The sequence below is a fragment of the Vicugna pacos genome, chromosome 29 (genome assembly GCF_048564905.1).
Source record: "Vicugna pacos chromosome 29, VicPac4, whole genome shotgun sequence".
Lineage (NCBI taxonomy): Eukaryota > Metazoa > Chordata > Mammalia > Artiodactyla > Camelidae > Vicugna > Vicugna pacos.
Genome location: NC_133015.1, coordinates 9,147,640 through 9,170,726, shown reverse-complemented (window position 1 = coordinate 9,170,726; position 23,087 = coordinate 9,147,640). Strand labels below are relative to the sequence as shown.

General features: G+C 34.1%; 1 protein-coding gene and 1 long non-coding RNA gene across 5 annotated transcripts in view; one reads left to right on the top strand and one right to left on the bottom strand.

The window, feature by feature from the left end:
- LOC116286022 (uncharacterized) overlaps nt 1-23,087 on the bottom strand; it is a 103,162-nt gene that overhangs the window by 29,851 nt on the left and 50,224 nt on the right. Inside the window, exon 3 of one of the 2 annotated variants that reach the window (XR_012065426.1) lies at nt 3,528-3,584. The exons of the other annotated variant lie outside the window; for it this stretch is intronic. This is a non-coding gene — a long non-coding RNA (uncharacterized lncRNA). The remainder of the gene's footprint in view (nt 1-3,527; nt 3,585-23,087) is intronic. 2 annotated transcript variants of the gene reach the window in all.
- Nucleotides 1-23,087, top strand: part of PKIA (cAMP-dependent protein kinase inhibitor alpha) — a 91,393-nt gene that overhangs the window by 55,432 nt on the left and 12,874 nt on the right. Inside the window, exons 2-3 of one of the 3 annotated variants that reach the window (XM_072951782.1) lie at nt 3,302-3,429; nt 19,167-19,264. The exons of 1 other annotated variant lie outside the window; for it this stretch is intronic. The gene's annotated coding sequence lies outside the window, so the exon portion shown is untranslated. The remainder of the gene's footprint in view (nt 1-3,301; nt 3,430-19,166; nt 19,265-23,087) is intronic. One more of the 3 variants, XM_006202395.4, reaches the window with a different exon arrangement.

Sequence of the window (23,087 nt, the reverse complement as noted above, 5' to 3'; positions counted from 1 at the left end):
GTGTTCTTGAAAGAAATGGGAAAAAATAGAAAATGTAAGCAAAGAACTAGAAGTTATAACAGTAAAAAGAAATGAGAATAATAGAACTGAAAAATACAATAATCAAAATAAAAACCTTGCTAGACAACCTCAAGAATAGAGTGGAGATGACAAAGCTTAGAATCATGAACATGAGAACAAAAGAATGTACCAAATGTGAAAAACAGAGAAAAACAGACGGGGAGGTGGAATGGGAAGGAACAGGATCTCGAGAACCTGTAAACAATAACAAAAGAGCAAACATTCATATCACCCAAGTCCCAGAATGAAAAGAGAGAGCAAGTTCTCAATTTTTTTAAAAGACATAAATGTACACACTTAAGAATCTCAGCAAAGAGGAAGAAGTACACAAATATACCCTTGCCAAGATACACACCATAATTAAACTTCTGAAAAGTAAAGACAAAGAAAAAAAATCTTGAAAGCAGACAAGGAGAAACAATGCATTACTTATAGAGAAACACCAGTTCCGAGGACAGCATGTTTCTATTTTGAAACTATGGAGTCAGAAGCCTTGGCATAACATTTTTCAAGTACTGAAGGAAAAGAATTGTCAGTCACAAATTCACACATTTTATATTCACTTTCTTATTTGACTCATATTAATGGGCCACTACTAATTCATCTTTCTATATTCAGGATTGCCATCAGCCTTCTCCAACAATCCAGCCACAATATTTCCAGAGGGATCTCTAAAACTGAAACAAACGAATTTTTCTTATAAAAACAATTGATCATGTTATGCAACTTTTCTCTCTTCTCTTCTAAGTTTCCAGTTACAATCCTTCAATGGATACCCCTCGTCCTTGGAGTAAAATCTCACATCCTAACTCTTTGTACGTTTGGGCTGCTATAGGAATATATTATAGGTGGGATGGTTCATGAACAACAGAAATTTATTTCCCACAGTTCTGGAGGCTGGAAGTTCAAGATTATGGTGCCAGTATAGTCAGATGAGGTCCCTCTGCTGAGTCAGAGACTTTTCATTATATTCTTACATGGCAGAAGAGGTTGGGGAGTCCTGTGGGGTCTCTTATAAGAACACTAACCCCATTCATGAGGGCTCCACCCTGATTACCTAATCACCTCCCAAAGGACCCACCTACTAATACCATCACTTATGGAACTTAAGATTTCAACATATGAATTTGGAGGGAGACACAAAGACTAGACCACAGCACTTACTATACATACATGGACCATTCATGAGCTGGCTTCTACCACTCTCTACATTGGCTTCTTTTCTTATACTCCAGTGAACATTTCTTATACTGATTGTAACTGGAACTCCTGAAACTCCTTTCTGGTCTGATCCCTCACCATTCATTTCCTTGCAACCATGAATTTATCTTCTCTTTGCCTCAAAAATGCACCTCTCCTTCATGTTACTTATCCATCTCAAGTATTGCCTTCTATAGGAAGCCCTGCTGATATCCCCTATATACTACTGTCTACAGTGTGAATTAAGGTCCCACTGTGTTTTCCTATAGCAGTCTGTAATAATTTTTACTGTAACTATGGATTTACTCATCTGGATGTCCCAATACATTGAATTCGAGATAGTAATATAATGATTTTAGTAACAGTAATGCTGGTGCCTAGCCTAACCCATGGCATATTTCACATGTTCAGTAAATGTTTGTTGAATGAGTAAATGAGTGAATGGTCAACTTGAAATCTTAATCATTTTACTTTTTAAAAAATTGTCAAAAGATACACACAGTTTTCCAGAAGATTAGGGACTTAGCAACCTAGACTTGATTTAACAGAAGAAATTGTTACTGATACATCATGCTTAAATACCTCAAAGTAAAACCATTAACCCAGAAACTTAAGGTTATCCATCTGGACTTGCAAGCCAGTGATTAATATCTCCTGTCCCCATTGTATCAGATGGTGCCAGTGCTCCACTCATATCTCCCCTGCACTCATCATTCCAGTGTATATTGATAGAATCATGCTGTCACCTGCAATTATCCACCTTAGGGCAGGCCAGAAGTGTCCAGGAGTTAATATATCTGGCTGGAGCTTTCAACCAAGGACAAAGAGGGATTGGAAGATAAGTACTTCAAGTTCCTCACCCATCCTTGGGATAGCTCCTAGGCATGTTCTGTAGAGTTTCACAAGAACTCCCCTGAAGGACTGACAACAGCTCCCTGCAGGACAATCTGTTCAGTAATGCACCTCCTTTGGCTTCCTTCCATGCTTCTACTCTCAATTCCCACTCCACTTCTGAGTTTTCTGGAAGCATCTCCCAGATAAACAGTTTGCTATCAAATTCTTGCTTCAGGTTCTGCTTCTAGGGGAATTCCACCTAAGACTACCCCCAACAATTTATAACCTCCCAACAATCCAGTGCTCTTTACAGAACCGTCACTGGTAAAAATATCAAGGCATGGCACGTTATGTGTCACTCCTCCGAGATCCTAACGTTTTTAAACAGATAGGAAAGAGCATGACCTTGAAGAGAAAAAATAGTTTATGTGAGAATGACCGGTGGATAAAGGGAAGGAGAGACAGTGCCATTTGTTTTCCATTAATGATAGTGTGAAATTTATGAGCAGATGGTCTGTAACAGGTGTCACCATAAATTTGAGGAGACTGCTCCCTTGGTTACTCAGAAAACTGCTATCGTTATTATGGAAATACAACCTCAAGATTTTATTGCTTTACTTGCTGTAGCTTTCCCTTTACCCTAGTAATTATCTTTCTAAATCACTAACAGCCAGCAGATTTATCCTATCCCCACCACCCCATCTCAAAAATAGACGGACATGGGCACACACACATTTTTATGTATGACGATGCTAGAAAATACAAGCTTGTGGTGCATGTATGCAATGGGTATTGTACATTACAAGTCTCTGTGAAATATCCTTCTGCAGGTTCCTATGTTTATTTTATGAATAATTAAGTTTAGTCAAATTAATAATTTCCAGAAGATCTTGGTGAAGACTTAAGAGAGGAAGTACATTTTAAAGAAAAAGACTTAGAACCTTGCCTTTTTGCACTGACTTTGTGCCTTGATGAACAAAGGATAACTGGATCTTTTTTGAAGCCTTTGCTTGACTTGAGGAAAAAATACAACTTGTACTTTTATCATAATATGTTCTGTTTTTGAGTACTTAAACTTATAAACCATGAATTTCCCTTAAGTTATTATACTGTTTAGAAGATGTATGCTTGGATAGCTACTTAAAATTTAAAAATTGAGATCTATCTATACAAGTAATTTCTTTTTCTTTTGCTGTCTCCGTTTCAGTTTCCTGAGTTTTGGGGAAGGCCTTGTTTCCCCAAGGGAGCAATTTCTGGTAGAAATCTGAAAGTCTGATCCCAGAAAAAAAGATCCAGTAGAGCCAATGAAGTAAGGACAAGAAGGTTTCCAATCAGGTAGGAACACAATCTCATACATTCAACCACGTTAAATAAAGTGTGCTGATAACTGAGTATGATACAACTGCTTGGAAGAAGATGGATATATAACATACCATTACAAGGAAGCTGGTCCCAATCCCTTGGAGGTTGTGGTGTTTTTCAGAAAGTACCTCGGGGGAAAATGAATAAAATAACAGTATGATGCTTTGTTTCCATTTTTAGCTCGTTGTTGCCAAGTACACTTAGCGATCCTTGTGCCTGTGGTTAATCCCAGGAGGTTAGGCATGTAGAATAGCAGATTAACTCTTTTGATATTTTCTCCCAAGACAAATCATTAAGCATCAAGCCTTCTAAGTGAAGAACAGCCCCAGTCAATGGTGTGAGGAAATCAGCTTTGTTCTTTTTGGGGCACATCTTCTTGGTCTTGCCACAAAGTGAGTTCACATAGGGAGCTGGAGGAAAATGGCGCATGGAAAGAGGAGTTCTGTTTCATTTACCTTTACCTGTCAAGCCCCACTAATAGTTTTACTTTCATTAGCAATTTGTGATAAAAACTTAGGGTAAAGGGAGTAATGAAGATGTCCCATTATATGGCAGGACAAAAGATCAAAATCAGGGCCTATCCATCTCATTTACAGTTATACACTTGGTGTTCAGCACAGCACTTGACCCCCAATCAGTACTCAATATGAAGACACATGTTGAATGACTTACAGATGAATGAGTGAATGAAAAAAAGTTAATATGGTGGAACGTGTGTTTTAGCCTTTTTATTTTCTTGTGTGTTGACTTCTGTATTCTCAGGATCCAGAACTGTAATGACACATCAAATGTAAGCAATAAAATTTGTTCAAAGAATGAATGAGTCTAAGGATTATTTTAAGACCAACACAGACCCCATATTTGCCAAGGTCTATGGCAGACGTATCCATGAGATGAAAGTCTGGATTCCAACTACTGATAGAACTGACAGAATTTATCTAGTTTTAATCATTTGCAGCTCATCCCATTACATTTAGGCATAGTAGCTACATGAGACATACTATTAAATGTCAACTAAAAAAAAAATACACAACCTAGAAGTTGAGAACTATGTTTTATTCAGGGGACGTACTGAGGACATAAGCTGGGATACAGCCTCTCAGAGAGCCCTGAGGGACTGTTCTGAAAAGGTAAAGGAAGAGCCAGTATTTATAGGAGTTTCTGCAACAAAAACCAGATAGTCAGAACATCAAACCATTACTGTTAATTAAAGAAACCAGACATATCAAGTTAATGAAATTAGCATTCTTCTATGTATGAGAAGATGCAAGAGTCTGGGCTCATTGAAATCATTTCTTTAATATGCATCTTCACTGTTTAGGGCCAGTATTCTGTTCTCTCTGTCCTGAATCCCCCTGAGGGTGCACTGCCAGGAGGGTTGAGATGGGGCAGCTGCAGTGGCTGATGGCTTGATGGCCACAACATCCTTTGTTTTCTGATATGGAAGGCAACATTCTTTGCCCACATAAATGACTTGAATATGGATAGAAAAATCCCCTGACATGCAAAACATGATTTTTGGGGAGCATTTTTATAATGACAAAGTTAAGGGCAATTTCAGAATCACTAGCTGTTAAAATTGCTATTTATACTTTTCCACAGGTAGGTAGTAATCTACTATCACTCTCTTCTGCATTCCCAAGGGAGAATAAAAGTCATTTAACTCAAGAAAGAAATGTAAAATTTAGCATAGTGAAGCTTCCACAAAACCAAAGACACACACAAACACACATAAATAAACTCTCTCAGGTATGAAATAATAATCTAAAATTACCCTGGAACTCATCGCAAAATAACAGGAAATCTACTTATACTTGATAAATTATATTTTTTAGTGTTTGACATGTATAGGTACTTGTTGATAAAATTCAGAGTTGCTAGATGGAGAAATAGCTTTGTACCAATATTGTCTTTGTATCTATTTATCCGTAATATATGATATTGCCTCCCCTGCTGTATCCTCTTCCTGTTTTCTCTTGGGGGCAGGAATGTTGTTATCAGTTGTTTTTAAAATTTCTAGGCAGCCAAAGGACTTGTATCACTTAAATAAAGATGGAAAATTGTCCCAAAGTAGAAAGCTTCATTATGAAACATAAAGTCCTCACATGAAGGGGGAAGAAATTCATTGCTGAAGTTTCCAATTACAGAAGATTTATGAGTAAATATGTATGTTGTTTCAAAGTGGACTCTCTTCTTTATAATTAAGGTCTAGGGGTTATCTTTGGTATCTACTGGACTTCGATTTTTAAAATATTATTAGATAATATACAAAAGAATATATTCAAATGTATGTAAGTTATGAAAAATAATAAAATAAACTCCTGCAAACACACCACCAAAACTAAGAACTAGAATCAAAACTGCTGAATCTTCTCTCTGTACTCTACCCTGATCCCACCTTCCTGGTTTCAGCAAAAATATCACTCAGACCTTGGCTTTATGTTCAACATTCACTTAATTTTTTTTTTTAATGGGAAGATTTAGTTAATCTTTTTTTTTTTACATTTTTTTATTGATTCATAATCATTTTACAGTGTTGTGTCAAATTCCAGTGTTCAGCACAATTTTTCAGTCATTCATGGACATATACACACTCATTGTCACATTTTTTTCTCTGTGACTTATCATAACATTTTGTGTATATTTCCCTGTGCTATACAGTGTAATCTTGTTTATCTATTCTACAATTTTGAAATCCCAGTCTATCCCTTCCCACAACATTCACTTAATTTTTATGTGATTTTACTTATTATTGAGATTTATAAAATTGATACCATACTTTATTCTTCTAGGCTTGCTCTTTTAACTCAACATTATGTTTCTAAGGTTCATCCATTTGCTAGTGTTCATTCATTTTCATTACTGTATAATATTTCATTGTATAAATATAGAAAATGTGTTTCTTATTGCATCGACGATACTTGGATTGTTTTGGATCTATTATAACCAGTACTTCCATGAACATTTATTTTAATGTTGCCTGGTACACTTGTGCAAGATTTATTTTAAAATAAGAGAAGACATACTAAGAGTGAATTCAAATATCCAACTTTAAAAGATAATGCCAAAATGTTTTCCCAAGTCATGGAATCAATTTTCGGTCCTTTTGTTCTGTAGCCTTACCAGTTAGAATGGCCTATCTAGTCAGTATAAATTCTGTTTTGGTCTTTACTTTAGCCTGCTCTGGTTGCCCTAACAAAATATCTACAGACTCAGTGGCTTAAAAAACAGAAATTTATCTTCCCACAGTTCTGGAGGCTAGAAGTCTAGGATCAAGGTGTTGGCAGGTTTGGTTCCTCCTGAGGCCTCTCCCCTTGACTTGCAGTAACCACTGCCTTCTTGCTGTGGTTCTCACAGGGCCTTTTCTCTGTGTGTATACAGCTCTGGGGTCTCTTCCTCTTCTTACAGGGACACGTCATACTAGATTAGGGCCCCACAATTAGGACCTCATTTAACCATAATTATGTTTTTAAATGTCCTATCTCCAAACAGCCGCGTTGGTAGATGGGGCATCAACATATGACTTTTAAGGAACACAATCCAGTCCATAACAGTTTTAATTTGTGTTTCCCTAATTACCGATAGGTTGAGAATCCTCTCACTTACCTAATAGTTACCTATGTTTCCTATTCTGTGAAATTCCAGAGAACATCTTTTGTCCATTTCTTTATTGTTTACCTTTTTCTTACTTATTTCTTATTGTTCTTTAAATACAAGCTTATAATTCTTTGTCAACCATACGTAGTTGTGTTTATATTTAGTCACAGATAAGCTATGATTTGTCTTCTAACTTTTTCAGTGTTGTCTTGTGATAAATAGAAGCTCTTAATTTTAATGAAATAAAATTTATCTTTTAAGTTAGTGCCTTTTTTTCTTATTAAAATGTCCTTCCTTAGCTTAAGCTATATGGAAAGAGCAAATTTTCTTCTAAGAGTTCTATGTGTCTTTGTTCTGTATTCAAAGCCATTAGTGCATCTAGAATTGATTTGTGTGTATTATCCAATTTCTTTGTTTCCTTAGAATAATTAAGTTTTCCAGGGCCATTTCAGAATGAATGGATTTTTTTAGGTATATCTCATCTAGTCTATTTGAGCATTCATATAACTTTCGTAATTAACCATTCTGCAGGATCTCTGTTAAGTATTTTTTTCATAATTATATTGAACATATAAATAAAGTTAGGGAAATATACATCATTATGATGAATCTTTCTATCCATAAACAAAATGTATCTCTCCATTTACTCAAGACTTCTTTAATTTCTTTCAAAAACGTTGTGTTATTTTCTCCATAAATGTTCTGCACATCATTATTTAGATTTATTCCTAGGTAACTTCTTTTTTCTATTTTAAATGACTTTTAAGCTCTCTCTTTGTTGCTGTTCTATAGAAATACAATAGGTATTTGCATCCTGAACCTATCTCTAACCATCTTGCTAAGATTGCTTACTAATAAGAGAGAATTTTCCTAGCAAAGAGGAATAAATGTAATTTTTTTTTAATTTATGGGTCAGCTCTGGCCAATGGAACTTTCTGTGGTAATGGAAATGTTTTTAGTGCTGTCCCATACTATAGCCATTAGTCACCTGTTTTTTTAAAAAAACTTTAATGTAAATTAAAATCAGTAAAATTAAAGTTTCAGTTCCTTAGTCAAATTAGCCAACATTTCAAGTATTCAATAGCCATATGAGGCTAATGGATACTATGCTGGACATTGTTCTCTTCTTCCTATAAGCTGTGATTGGATGAAGAAGCCCTTATTACCCTACCTTATCTGGTCTTTATTGTAATTGGATGTCAATCTGTATCAGTCTTCATATTCAAAATTCACCTTCAAAATTATATACTATTCCCATGGTAGTTGTCTTTATTTCATTTAGCTAGTGTCATGACCTTATAAATGCAGTTTTTATTATTTTCTCCTAAAATCTCATATTTATCCATGTGGAAATTTAATTTCTATTTATTTAGAAAATTATGTTTAAAATATTATAATACTCAAAAACCTATAGAGGTTTTGAAATCTATTAAAAAATCTATAAATCATTCAAGTATTTCACCTTTTTCCCTGATTTGGTATTAAACTGTAATCCTTCACATACAGCATACTGTAGCTGAAATTGACACAAAGACAAAATATATCTCTAAATATTGTGTACTTGTTTTTTAACTGAATGCTTTTATTGCAAATTGTGCTGTACCTAAATTGTTGATTCCCTTTTCATAACTTTTCTGTTCCCCATGTTATTGAAATCAATCACTCATGATAGAAAATTATTCCCTTTTCTGTTTGCTAAAGCTCTTTTTAAAATATCAAGTTTCAAATTATCATTTATTCAGGAACCTTTGGAAAATGAGCTTCATAATTTCCAGCATTAATGTTTTGTTTCATTGGCTATCAAGACGCCATTATTCTACTCAGATTTCTCCCTTCCTCACTTGCAATTCCTTGTTAGCGTACTTTGGTGATGCCTCCCACTCCTCAACATCTGTTAGAATGCTCTAATGTTCATTCCTGGCTCTCTTCACTCTCTGTCAATCCTAACTACTCATGAGTTTTAATCTAGTCCCATTACTTTAATGGGAGATGACTCCGACTTTTGAATTCATACTTCTTACCCTAACCACTCACCCAGACTCCTAATTCCAATTTCCCACTAAATATCTTCACTCTATGCATAATAGACATTTCAGACTCAGCAAGTAGAAGAAAGTACTTTGCTTTGATCCACCCTTGCACTCTAGTTTTTCCTCCATAACTCATCCAGATGTTCAGGTCAAAAATGTTGGATTCATCCTTAAAGTCTACTTTCCTAAAATTCCTACATCCAGTCCAGAAATTCTTGCTAGCACTAACTTGAAAATACATTCTGAATCCATCTACCTCTCGCTATTCATCTTACTCCAAGCCAACACTGTTTGCCTCATCTAATGCAATAGGCAGCCCCTTCCACGACCTCCCTGCTTCCTCTCTTGCCCTGGTCCGTACAGACTATAACCAGTACAATAACCAGAATAATCTAGAAAACACATAAATCAGGTCATATTTATTTCTCAAAACCTATTCTCATCACTCTGAGAATAAAAATTAAACTCTTTTACGTGTCCTACATCCTCTTATTCAAAGTTTCTCCTGCCTTACTTTCGAAATTCACTATTCTCTTACACACTCACGTCCAAATTTTCTTCCACAAAGGCTTTCCCAACATCCCAGAGCCTTTGCACTTGCTATTCCCTAAAACCTGAAAGATTTAAAAAATCTGTAAGATTCCTCCAAATGAGATCTTAGAAGTCATTTACATTTCATTTTGTAGAAACATTTGGCATTTTGCAAAGACATTTTGCAAAAGATAGATACATTTTACTTCTGAGACTGTTCATACGGATAGCACTTTCCAAGTTTTTTAAATAACAAATATAAATTGATAAAGCTAAAACAAAAGAATTGTATTTGGTGAGATCTACGTGTTTTAAACGTTGAACTTTGAGGATTTGTAGACATGTGAGCTACACCATGGTTTCAATATTTAATGCATGAGAATCAGCTGAGGTGTTTTCCAAATACACATTATCTCTTACAGAGATTCTGAGTAGGTAATCAGGGCAGGGCCCATGGACCTGAATTTTAATAAGTACCTCAGTTGATTCTGTTGCAAATGGTTTGCAGACAGCCCTTTGAGAGATACCAGGCTGGTGTATTTGCTCAGATACAAGGAGACCAGATATGATTACCAGTCATCATGCAACTCACTAATGAGATGCAACCAAGGAACAATAGATGGCTTAAAACCTAAGTGACGAAAGGGGAAAAGGGTCCAATTAGGACCAGCATGGATGCTATCCCAAGCACTCTTGGCTAGTAGTTTTACAAATCTATTCACATAAATGGACTGATAGCTGACAGCCAAATGGCACTACATATTTTTTAAGTTTCTGGATATTAAAATAAATAGATAAGCATCGTAAATTTTATTACATATATTCTGTTGCTGTAAAATTATGTGTACATGTGTCATAGACATAGGGCATATAGATATGTACATAGATGTAGTCTAAGTTCAGTTCTTCAGCTTATACTTCATAAAATCTTTATAACTTTCAAAATGAGGGACCTCTTCAAATATTATTTAGAAAAAAAAGATACCTGTTTATCTGTTCATCCCTTCCCACCTCTCTTTCCTCATCCCCTTTCTTGTCCCTTCCTTTCTTGAACAATTTAGCCCATTAGGTGAAGTAAATAACCTTTGTTGGCATGGGGAAGGTGGGCATGCAGGGAACCACAATGGCTTGGCATTGGGTTGCAGAGCCTAAGAAAGGGGAGAGGATGTCTATATAGGGGAGCCTAGGGTGGACTGTCAAAGTCTCATTGGTGTGAAAAGGGCATCCACATGAGGAAGTGGCCACAGCAACCACTCTGTACAGACAGTCATAACCTGTGCTGGGTGGAGAAAATGTATGGGATGGGAGGGTGGCAGCTACAAGTATTTGATTAAATACAGGAAGACTGATCAAATAAGTAAGGATACGGTAATCAGTGTTTTCCAGGATCTAGGGAGGAAGTTAAAAATATAACACGGGCAAAACTAGAATGAACTCTTTGGTGTTGAAAGGGAATGGAGGATATTAATGTGAACTCATGATTTTTAGTATATAGACATTATAGAAACACAGACATAATGTTTATGTTAGTATGAGTATATAAATATAGATGAATATGTGTTTTCATATGTGTGTGTGTATATACATATACATATACATATATCCCATAGCTTTGCCTATTGAGAGTACCTGGGACTGCTACTTCCTAATAGCAATGAACACACTTAGTGTCCATATCTTGGTTTCTAAATACAATTCTTCAATTGAAGGAACTAGAGCTCTTTGAAGAAGTGGCTGATTCCAGAGCTACTGTAGGGAAAGTATAAGATAATCCTAGAACATATGATTGTTTCAAGAAGTCAGGAAGGTATCAAAGAATAATGGGTAAATATCAAAGGACATATCAGCCAGGTTGAAGGGGTTTCCACTGGACAAATCTTGGACAATCTAAGCCTCAAAATAAATAATGGTAGAAACTGATTATAGTCCATTGACTAAAATAGGAGTCTGTGAGTTCATACTGAAATCAATAATTTAATTGAATAAATGATAAATTTTATAAGAAACAGGACATTTAAATAATTAAAAACTGTCCTACTATAAAAATTATTAATAATGAAGGAGGAAAAATAACTTTACAGTGGAGAAGATTGGATAATACCCCTTAATCAAATGAGTAAAATATTATTCCAGTAAGGTTACAAGTTAAAAGTTTACAAAAATTGTTTGATAGGAGGAGTGAGAACAGAGGTTCAATATTGCGTATTCCTGCCAACTACACATACCCTGAATCTAATCATGAGACAAATACAGACAGCTAAATCCTACAAAATAACTGGTCTGTAATCTTTAAATTTTTCAAGTTCATGAAATTCAAGGATAGTCTGCAAAAAAATTTCAGATTAAAAAACTAAATAGACAGGACAACTAAATGCAACATGCGATTCTGGGCTGAACCTTTTATTATGTAGGACATGATTGGGAGAATTGACAAACTTGAAGGGGATCTGAGGATTAGATAGCATTGTAGTTATGTACCAGTGTTAATTTCCTGATTTTTATTATTATACTTGGGTATATGTTTATAAGGAATACTAGAGAATTGGGGGGAGACATTGCATTGTGTTGGCAACTTACTCTCAGGTGGTTTGGGAAATAAATTACTTTTACTCATTTCAAATTGTCTGTAATTTTCAAGATTGTTAAAATATATATATACAAAGACAAAAGGAAAGATTCCTGAGTCAGGTAATCTTCCTTTTCCTGGCAACTGGCAGTTAAAAACCTCAGTTTACAATGGTAGCCAACAGTAGTTAGCTTCTCAGACTATTTGTGCTAATTTCTGCTACGAACACCATAACATCTTATTTTGCACTTGAGGGGTTTTGTTTGTTTGTTTTTTTCCTAATTATGCTTTTGTTTTTCATTCCATGAAATGTCTATGAATTTGGTAAATTCATCTGTATTAAAGTAAAATCAATAAGATTCATAAGAATAAAAATAAGTTCTTGGAGAAATTTATAAATTTCTACCTGCATTCAAATTGGAGTAAGTTGGTACGAAATTTATAAGGAAAAAAACTAAGGAACACTCACACTCAGAAACTCAAAATGGTTGCACATGTTTATCCTGTAAGAGGTTTATGATGAAACAGTAAGATGAAGACTTTATATCGAAACTTAAATACAACCTTTTCAATCACATTTCATTGGCAGGCCATGTATCAACTGGGCAATTCAGTAAGTAAATTAAAACAATTCTTGTTTTCAATAATTTCTTAGGCCAACACTTAGAATAGTGAAAACCTTATCTTTAACTCCAAGAAAACTGGGCAGTTATTAGTTAAAGCAAGTGTGTTGTCCTACAGACCTACACCTGGTTATAAATAGCAGTTAAGACTTGAGAACACCCCTGGACACTGAGTGGAATTTCTAAATATAGCTTCCCCTTTCTCTAAAGGTGTTTTACAAGAATGCTATGTTTTGTGAAATGTGGCCTTTTTATAAAGAGTACACAGTCATAATAAAAGTCAGTGACTTTTAGACCTAGAAAAGATTTAGCCTGGGAACCCACATTTTAGAGGCATGTAGACTTAAACCCAATGAAATTAAACATTTTGCCCAGCATCAGATGCCAAACAAGTAATAATGACGGCACGCAAACCTCTATCTTCTAAACCCGTTAAAGGCAGCATATACTGCTTATTTTTCACTGCTGTTAACACCACATTCCTCCTGTACCTTATTCCTCTTGTTTCCTTAAGAGGAATGATAACATTATCTGCAAATTTTAGCTATAACTATTTTTCAAAAATTTTGCTATTTTGTAACTCATTTTTGAAAAATGTCATTTCTATGTTAAAAATGCATAAGGGCATTTTCCTTCCTTCTTGAAACACCTCTGCCTGTATTTATTATCTTTTATTGTCGAACTACTGCATAGCAGTAGGTACGGAAACACCTCTAGTAGAGGAGGTAAGTGACAGAGGCAACACGGTGTGGGGGTGGGTTAGGGTTGACATACTTTAAAGGGAGATAGGGAAAGAGAGGAAAAGAATAGAGATTTTATTAGTTTGAAAAAAATATAATGGCAAGTTAGACAATGTTTGGCTAAACTTAATACCATACAATTCCTTAATTTAAATTCCAGGTTAACTTCCGTTGTTTGCATTGCCACAGACGAGGGAGTAAACAAAGCAAAAAGATTTTTGTGTATCATCATTTTGTACTAATTTCCTAAAAGTTTCTACAAAACTTTTTAAAATAAATTAAAAAGCAAAAGTCTTGTCTTTAACTTATTTCCCTGCTTGCTTGCACTTTAATTAGTTGGTAAATGGCATTTAAGCTCAATACTTATGATAAATTCTGCCCCACAGTTTTTAAAAGCACTAAGAATTGTGTGTATGTGTGTGTGTGCACATTCGCTATCAACTAGTGTGTTGCCTCTGCAACAAGTAAGATAAAGTTCTTGATCAAAAAATTATTGCCATCTAGACAAAAATCAGAGAGGATAGTGGGGCCAGCCGTTGGTAAGTTTAAAAGTCACCCTGGGAGGTATCTCTTTAGATAAAGCACTTAGATGGAAGTATAACCAAGCATGGGTCTAAAAATTTCATATCTGAGACCTGTTTTATTTAGAGTTCTTTGGCAAGTGCTTGCTCTATGTGTTTTTATAGTCTTTGGTTGTGCTATAAAAATATCAAAAGTGTGAATTAATGAAGTGATATGCAAAAATGAAATCCTATAAGATAGAATAAGCATGAAGTCTTCTAATTATCACTCAGATAAGTCTGGCTGACACAAACTTCAGCATTAGATAAAGACCTTAGTAGTTCATAATGCTAAAATTAAAATCTTCTAGTTATGTCAGTGTGAAAGAAATCCTAATTTGTACCACAAGGTAGTGAATTCAATAATTTTCATTTGTTAAGTATCTCCTTAGGATCCTGCTCTGCGTATATAACACTTCCAGAATTTGGAGGGCAATGAAGAAAAATAGGAACTCTCCACCCTCAAGTAGTTTATACTGCTCCCAATGAAATTCCTCTACTTTGAGATCTTTTAATTTCTCAGTTCACTGTAAGATCTTCATCAGATGAGATGTTTCTCACTTGTTAAAACCAATGTTTAGCAAGTTAAATAGTTTTTTGAATGTTCCTGATAATGAAATAGAATCATAATGGTACTTTCCAATACTGATAATAGAGTTGGTAGAAGAAATGCTCAAGACTGATAGTAAAGGGAATTTGATAATCTACAAAATGTCATGAGATTTTCCAGATAACAACTTGTCTCCTGGAGAAAAGTGCACTTATTATTTATCTTCCCAGCTTATAAAAATTGTCTTATTTTATTCATATAGTGATTTTACCACATCTTTTAATTCATATTTTAAGATATTTTGTTCACTGGATTATCTCATTTTGAAAGTATTGATTTATATATCCATTATATATTATGTAAATACTAATATATATTTCTCAATGGATAGATTATTTCTTTCTCAATTACATAAATCTGTCTAATTCATATTGCTATTCTTCAGTATTTCCTTTTCTCTGTGGAGCCCATCCCACTGGCTTGAAAAAGCCTGAAAAATCTGAAAGTCCCACTTAAAGTATATGTATGGAAAATCGTTAGAATAACATATAACGAAGGTAGAAAAGATTATTAAACATTGTGCTGAAGATTGTTCCACTAATAAAGAGAGTAATTAATAATTCTCATATTCAGACATAATAAAAATGAAAACTATCAATTATAAGACTTAGCAATGACATTTTCAATAAAGGGAAATATTCAATACTGTATAGGAAACTAGTATCTGCAAAGCAGATAAATTGGCAATGATTATACATATATTTAAAATATGTTGAAACATAGTCATAGAAAGTTTTTCTTTTTTGGCTGAAAAGAGGCATATTGAAGTGTTTAAGCACTACTTCAACTGGAATAGATATTTAGATACTATGCAGAAAATACATGATTGCAGAAGAGCAGATAATAGCATGTGTATAAATGTAGGTGTTTTTAATTAATGTATGTTCATTCATTCAGAAAAGAAAAGAATGCCAAATTTACTTTAAATGCAGCATTGTGAGGCGTTAAAATTCCATTCTTAGACATTTGCTGCTGTTGCCTTTCCTTAAGCATTCACCAAAGAGTACCATCCTGTCATTCATTCAAGTTAGAAATCTAGACGCAATCACACAATTCTCATGTCAGGGTCCTCTGCCTTCGTGTTCCCCACTCAGTAAGTCACAAATTCCTGGCTCTCCTATATCAGAAACTCTCCAATGTAGGCCTGCTCTGTCACTCTCCAAGCCCAGCATCACTGTCTCAGCCTCCTGTTGAAGTCACTTCTAGTTCATTGTGAGCAGGGCCATTTGTAAACCTTCCTCAGTACTAGGCAATTGCACTTTTGGAAGCTTCAACCTAAATGTTATCAAATGCACTAAAATGTACCCAAATCACAAATTCAATATAATTTACAGATAACTAACTCTGTGGAAGCTGAGTAACATTGCAGCTGGTGACTGGTACTAATGCTCATGTTGAAAATATAAACAAGTTTTTGTCTCAGTTTTGCAATTTTTTTTCATATTTTGGAACCATTTTTTCAGGTGTCAAACAATTTTCTAAGTCTTTGTCAAATTCCTAGTCCCTAACGAGTGTGCTTTTACAGTCACAAGGCTGAACAGCAAAGACAGGAAGATGTCTGAAGATGGAGACCATTACATGGATGAGTAAACCAGATACGTTGGAACGCACAGTGTTTGTAGAAAAAAAATATAGAAATACAGAAATCAAGGAAGAAATAGCAGTTTCAATCAATATGATGTGTATCAGATGATAACATTAAAAAGCCAAATTCTTTTGGGATGTCAATTTAATATCACCTTAAACAGTAATGTCTCAACACAGCATGTGAACTGCTTACGTGCTTAGAAAGAAATATTGATGCAAACCGTCAACAAAAAATGAAGCTTAATATGCTCCAAAATGAATGTTGGAATGTGGCAACTGGTTTTATAAGTGGTTAAATCACCTATCAGGTTCATGACAATGTTTCTAAACCTTTATTATTTTATCTTTAATACTAAGATAGTGAGAATACCTATTTGATAGATGTGTTCATAAATTTAAATTACATAATTAACATAAACTTATTGTATCTGGCAAATACTTAATATTTTTGTTACTATTATCGAAAAAAGCACTAATAATAGCTGTTTCATTATTATGATCATTGTTACAACTTGGAACAGACCAGAAAGTACTACTACTGAGCTTAATTTGACTTTCCATTTTGATTTTAAAGATGGAAAAGTTAATGAGTTATTTGGAGCAGATATGTGTCAGTGTTCTAACATCCTTTCAAAAGCGAAGTATTTATTTGATGTAGGAAAAATAATCTTAGTTTAATGAGAAGGTATAGATTTTAAAAATATCTTTCCTCCTTGGACTCATACAGAGCCTGAAAAGGAGATTTAAAAAAAAAAAAGCTTTAGAAAGCATTACATAATAAAGAACAGCACCAGCCCCAGGCTCTTAATTTTTTTTGTTATTTTGTGATTTTGATGTGAATAACCCCAGGTCCCCATTCTGACATCAGTACTACCATTTACTGTGTAAGGCAAGGTCAAGTCGATTAACCTCTCTCTGCTTTAGTTTCTTCATCTGTAATATGCAAGTCTTATTACTTGTCACTTGCCAACCAGCAGTACTTCTTCAGCTAATTGACTGTCTCAGCAGGGATATTGCAAAGATTAGCTGATAAATGATTTATAAAACCTTTGAAATATTAAAGGATATAAAAAACCTTAACAAGAGAAGGACAGAACAAATCATTCCATGCATTAATTTGCTACTTTAGTCATATATGTTTTATAAAAAAACTTAGGTAGCCCTCAACAAAGTGAACATCAGATAGATTAGTTGGAAATTTTAAAGGGCTGTTTATTGCTGTTATTTTTTAAAAAATCTTCTGTCATAATTAAGAAGATACAAAAGAGAAAGTGTATTAGAGGAAACGATTATAGTGTATCTCCTTAAATTGATGAAAAGTATTATGAGAGAGGAAAATAAACTAAATAAGAATAAAGAAACATGTTTTCGGAGCCTAGTTTTACTATTGATAATGGTATAACCTTGGCAATTAACTTTACCAATAAGCATCTTGAGTAAGATAATTAAAAACAAATCTACAATATACTTTTTGCAGATGTAAGAACAACATACAAAACCTTGTGCCAAGCATTCTGGGGGTCTCAAAAAATCAAAGACCCAGATCTTAAGGAAAATATATTATAGGAAGAAGAGTAACATGGAAATAATTAATTCTTACATAGTGCCAAATTAAATAAATACTATAATAAAATTATTCATCATACCTGGAGCTGGGGAGGGAATTTGGCTAATAAGCTGGGCTTGAAAGATGAGAAGGATTTTGTTGTCACTGGGAGAGAAGGGCACTCCAGGTTGAGAAAAACAGCATGAGAAACCAGTAAGAGAACACCAGAGGTATTGCAAGTGCTTGTTGAGATCACATCTTAGTGTGCACGGGAGAGATGGTATAGGGAAAGAAGCTAGTAAATAAAGTTGGCTTCTAATTCTAGAAGGCCATGCAACAAAGTTAAACTGTGTTCTGTGGGTTCCCAGGAGCCACTGAAAATTTTGAGTACCTTAATGTTTTATAAAGGTAATTCTGGGAATAGTATAAAGTGTAAGTTGGAGAAGAATAAGTTTAGATAAGTAAATAGTTAGCCTATAATTACAATACTCAAAAAAGAGATGATGAATGGAGTGACCAAAGAAAGAATGGAAATGAAGAATCCTGAAGAAACATTGGGTGGATAGAATTAAAACAATGAGGTTTGAGAATTGATTGGATGTGAAGAACTAGTGAGGTGGAATAACTGAACACAATTTCTAAGATTCCTATCATAGATGCCTAAGAAAGTAGTGGTAATCTACACTAAAATAATGAGGAAAATGAGTAGCTCTGGGGGTAGAGGTGGAGATGCAGCAGAGATTACATTTGAACTTACTGAATTTGAGTTTTTAAGGACAACCATGGTGGAGTAACAATAGGCAGTAAAAATTTTCAAGCTATGCTTCAGAAAAATATCAGCACCCCAAATTATAGATTTGATAGTCTTCTATACCCAGGTGGAAATTAAGACAATTGGGGTAAATATTACGTGATAGGTAAGCGAGGGAAAGAGCAAGAAGAAATAGAAGAAGATGACTATGAGGGTACCAAGAGTAGATGGTAGCCAAGCGAGAAAAAATGTTTCAAGAAGAGAGGAATAACAATGTAAAATGTTATATACAATTTGATATAGACAATTATTGTGAAAACTCTCTTGATTTGTGATTAATCTGTAATGGTTGTTCTCTGAGAAAACAGTTCTGGTAAATTGATAGATATGTAAGTTGAACTGCAAAATTAAAAATAAAGCAATGTAGAGGAAGTGGGAAAATAAGTACCTTCCTCTTTTTCTGTAAGTTTGGGAGTAAATGAAAGTAGAAGGTGAGTGTCATAAAGAACATAGAGTTAAAAGCTGAAAAATATATTTTACAACAAGGGAAAATGTAAACAATTTTACAGGAATTGGTGAAGCAAGGAAAAGAAGAGACTCCAGAAGCACAAGGCAGAGTTGAAGAAACAATAACAGGAGAGAAGACAGAAACAAGAACACTAGTCAGGTATTAACGTTGGCGAAAGGACTCAAAGATATGGACAAATTTGATGTGAGGAAAAAGAAAGCGAAATTAAAGGAATTTATGTAGGAGGACCTTGATCTTCCCATAAAGTCATTAGGCAAGATTTTCTATTGAGTAAGAAAATGAAATATAAATAAGACTTAAGAAACACAAAAAATAAAAAAAAAAATTACTGTTGTTAGAGACGGTAAAGAAGTCAGCTAGAAATGAGCAAAGGGATTTATGGGTAGCTCTGAGGTCACTTGTTGCCTTAATTAGACAGTGAAAATGTTTCCTCAAGGAAGATGGCCTGTGCTTCTGGCTTTATAACATTTTTAGGCTTAGATTTCTCATCACAAAGATCTGATTTGTTTAGCTTTGTGGAAAGAATAGGAAAAGATTTGAATCTGGGCTAAAGGAAGTTTCAGAGAAGAAATTAAGTAATAATACAATTGACTAGGTCATGAATTTATAAAAACAGTATGAAAATGTGCACATGTCAAAACAAGGAAAAAATATGTCTATAAAACCTTGAATGAAGGCATAAGGATCACAATTGCCATATCACTGGGGATTAGAGATGAACTGACAGAAAAAAGACTAAGCATAGTAACTATTAGTATCAAATGCTGGAACTTTTTGAAATTGAGAATTTTTATTATATACTGAAAATCAGGGAAGAAGTGAAGAACTTGTCCTAACAAAGGTAGATGGGTTATTATTTCTAGTAGTATTAATCAAAAACATTGTGAAAGCCATCAAAAGACTAATTTTTCTCATGTTAGGCAAAATTTAGTCTAGCAATGTTTTTGTTCTAAAGAGATCAATGCTTTGGATTTAGAACAAAAAGCGCTTGACTTGACAGAGTTAATGTGTATTGGCATCTTTCTATGATACAACTCAGTATATGAGATTACTTTTTTAAAGTATGCTTTTGATAGGACATTATCCACATTCTTTTAAAGGACAACACGGGTCCCGTTATACCAAATGGTATTCTGGAGCATGCAGTGTCATGATCTGGTGCAGGAATTATAATTCTGCCTTAACAGAGGAGACTTTTGTGAAAATCTTCAAATTGTTGCTATTAACAGGATGTGGTTGTTGATTTCTTCTTTGCTGTCACTCACTCCAAAGTGTAACTAAAAGATAGCCCAATTCAAGGAAACAGGGAATTATGGTAGCATCAAGGTCTGGCACCCTGTCCTGAGCTCGGGAGACTTAATTTGAAGCCCTCTGATTTGAGATTGAGGTGTTGTTTTAGAAATAATCTAGACTGATTATAAGCCTGAATTAGATAAATAACTAATATTCTTATACAGGAAAAGAGAAAAAGATAGTAGTTAGCATGGAAATAGCTAATATTTTCAGAATATTTTAGTAATCAAAAAACTTTATTGGTTAAGTTTACAAAAGGGTTCCCTTTTGTAACCTGTAATATTTATCAGATAGCTTCCTGTTACTATGCAGATCAATGGTTCTCAAAATTTGGTCCTCTGACTCCTGCATGTCCCCAAAGCCCTTTCAGTCAGTCCCTGAGATACTTTCAGTGGGTTCACAAGTTCAAAACAATTTTCATAATAATACTGATGCCATCTACCTTTTTCACTTGGCTTGCATTTGCACTAGTGGTACAAAAGTGCGGTGGGGAATATGGCTGACACCTTAGCATGAACCAAGTCAGCAGCCCCAAACTCTACCAGCAACCCTGGTATTCTTCACCACCACACACTCACAGTTAATATTTTTAAAATGCAAAATTTACCTAAGAAAGTACTTGAGGAAGCAGTAAAAAAATATTATTGTCAAGTCTCAACCCTTGAGTAGAGGTCTTGTAAGTCTGTGTGATAAAATGGTAAGTCACATGGAGCACTTTTGCCATGTACTGAAGTGCATGGTTGTCTCAAATAAAGTACTTATGTGACTGCTTAGGTTGAGAACTGAATTAGCTACTTTTCTCATGAATCACCATTTTTATTTGAAAGAACAACTGACAGGCAAACTGTGGTTTTTCAAACTGAATATTTGGCAGAGGTTTTCTTGAAAATGAACAAAGTGAGCTTGTCACTTCAAGGGAAGCAAAATCCAAGTGTCTCTGTTGCCAATGATAAATCTGAGCTTTCAAACAAAAATTAGAGTTTTGGAAAATTTATTATCTGCCCCATGAACTTGTCGATTTCCTACTTCTTAAAAACTTTTCTGATGAAATAGGCAGTGTTACTAACAAATGTAATATTGTATAATGAAACATGGTACCATTTGGAAATTTTGCATAACCCAGTGAATCAATATTTTTCCAAATGACTAATGCCTGATATTTTTAAAAATATGCATGGGCAAAAGATCCATTTAAAGAGCAAAGTAGACAACAGATTTTAATAAAACAGTATGGAAAGCATATTGATATGGTTTCAGATTCCACATTGCAAAAAAAAAAAATCCACAACTGTCTGAAAAAGCTATTAAAATTCTCCTCACTTTTCCAACTAAAAAATCTGTGTAAAGCCAGATTTTCTTTGTATACTTCAACTAAAACAACATATTGAGACAGATTGAATGCAGAAGCAGATATGAGAAACCAGATGTCTTTTATTAAGCCAGACAGTTGCAAAATTAAGCCAGAGAATTTCAAAATATAAAACAATGCCATTCTTGTCACTATTTTTTGTTTGGCTTTGAAAAATACATTTCATTTCACTAAAAATATATTATTCATGGAAACATGACATGGGCTTATTATTTACATTTTAAGTGAATTAATAAATATTTAATTTTTTTCCAGTTTAATTTCTCATATGGCAAATATTGGCAGATATAACCACATAAACAAATCTCATTGGGGTTCTCAATAATTTTTGAGAATGTAATGGTCATCTGAAACCAAAATGTTTCAGAAACAGTAATGTGGACCAAGCCTTAAGCACATAGTAAACTACTCAAGGGCTCTTAACAAACTTCACATTATTTCATAAAGTAACAATTGAAAAGTCATGTAATTGCATTTGTAATTATGGGACAGGAAGAATTTTCCTTCTCTTTTAAAAGGAATCATACCATTTAGATTAGAGAGAAGACTTCAGTGCCTGCTGATGACATTCTCTCCATTCTTTCTTCCAAGTCTGTGAGTCTCATTTCATGTGTCCCCATTTACAGGAGTAAAATTAGCATGTTATCCAGTCACCATTTGGCTCATGACTCAATGTCACTATAAAAATCATTTAAGCAGCTTCATAGACCCAACTTCTTTTAGGATACATCTATGTGGAACGCTTCAATTTGCTTAACATAGGAGACGTAAGTACATACTTTTTCTAGCCTTTTGCAGTCTAAATCTATAAATTCTACTAGGGTACAGTCTTCTAATTTATTCTTTCAATATATGTGTATGATATTTAAAAAGATAAAGGGTATAAACAAAGAAAAGACCAACATGAATTATGAATTTCAGTTTAGAAATCTATTACACAAAGAATTTTTAGAATACCAATATACTGCTTCCGTTGTTAAAGAGGAAGAAAATGAGACTTTTTTAGGAAGGGAGAAAAGAAAGAACAAGCTTATTTCTTAGTCATGAATTTTCATTGGACTTTTACATATCAGTATTTAGAGAGCTATGCTTTAAAATTTAATCTAGTTTTAAATAGTAAAATACTTAAATAATAAAATGATCTTTCTCCTCTATAATCAGACTTTGGATATTAGTGTAATTGGCTCTTTTGTATAACTGGATACACAAAAGTATAATATCACATTATGGTATTTATATCCAATATGACCATTTTGTCATAGCTATAAAATTCTAATTATAGCAACATAACCAGGAAAC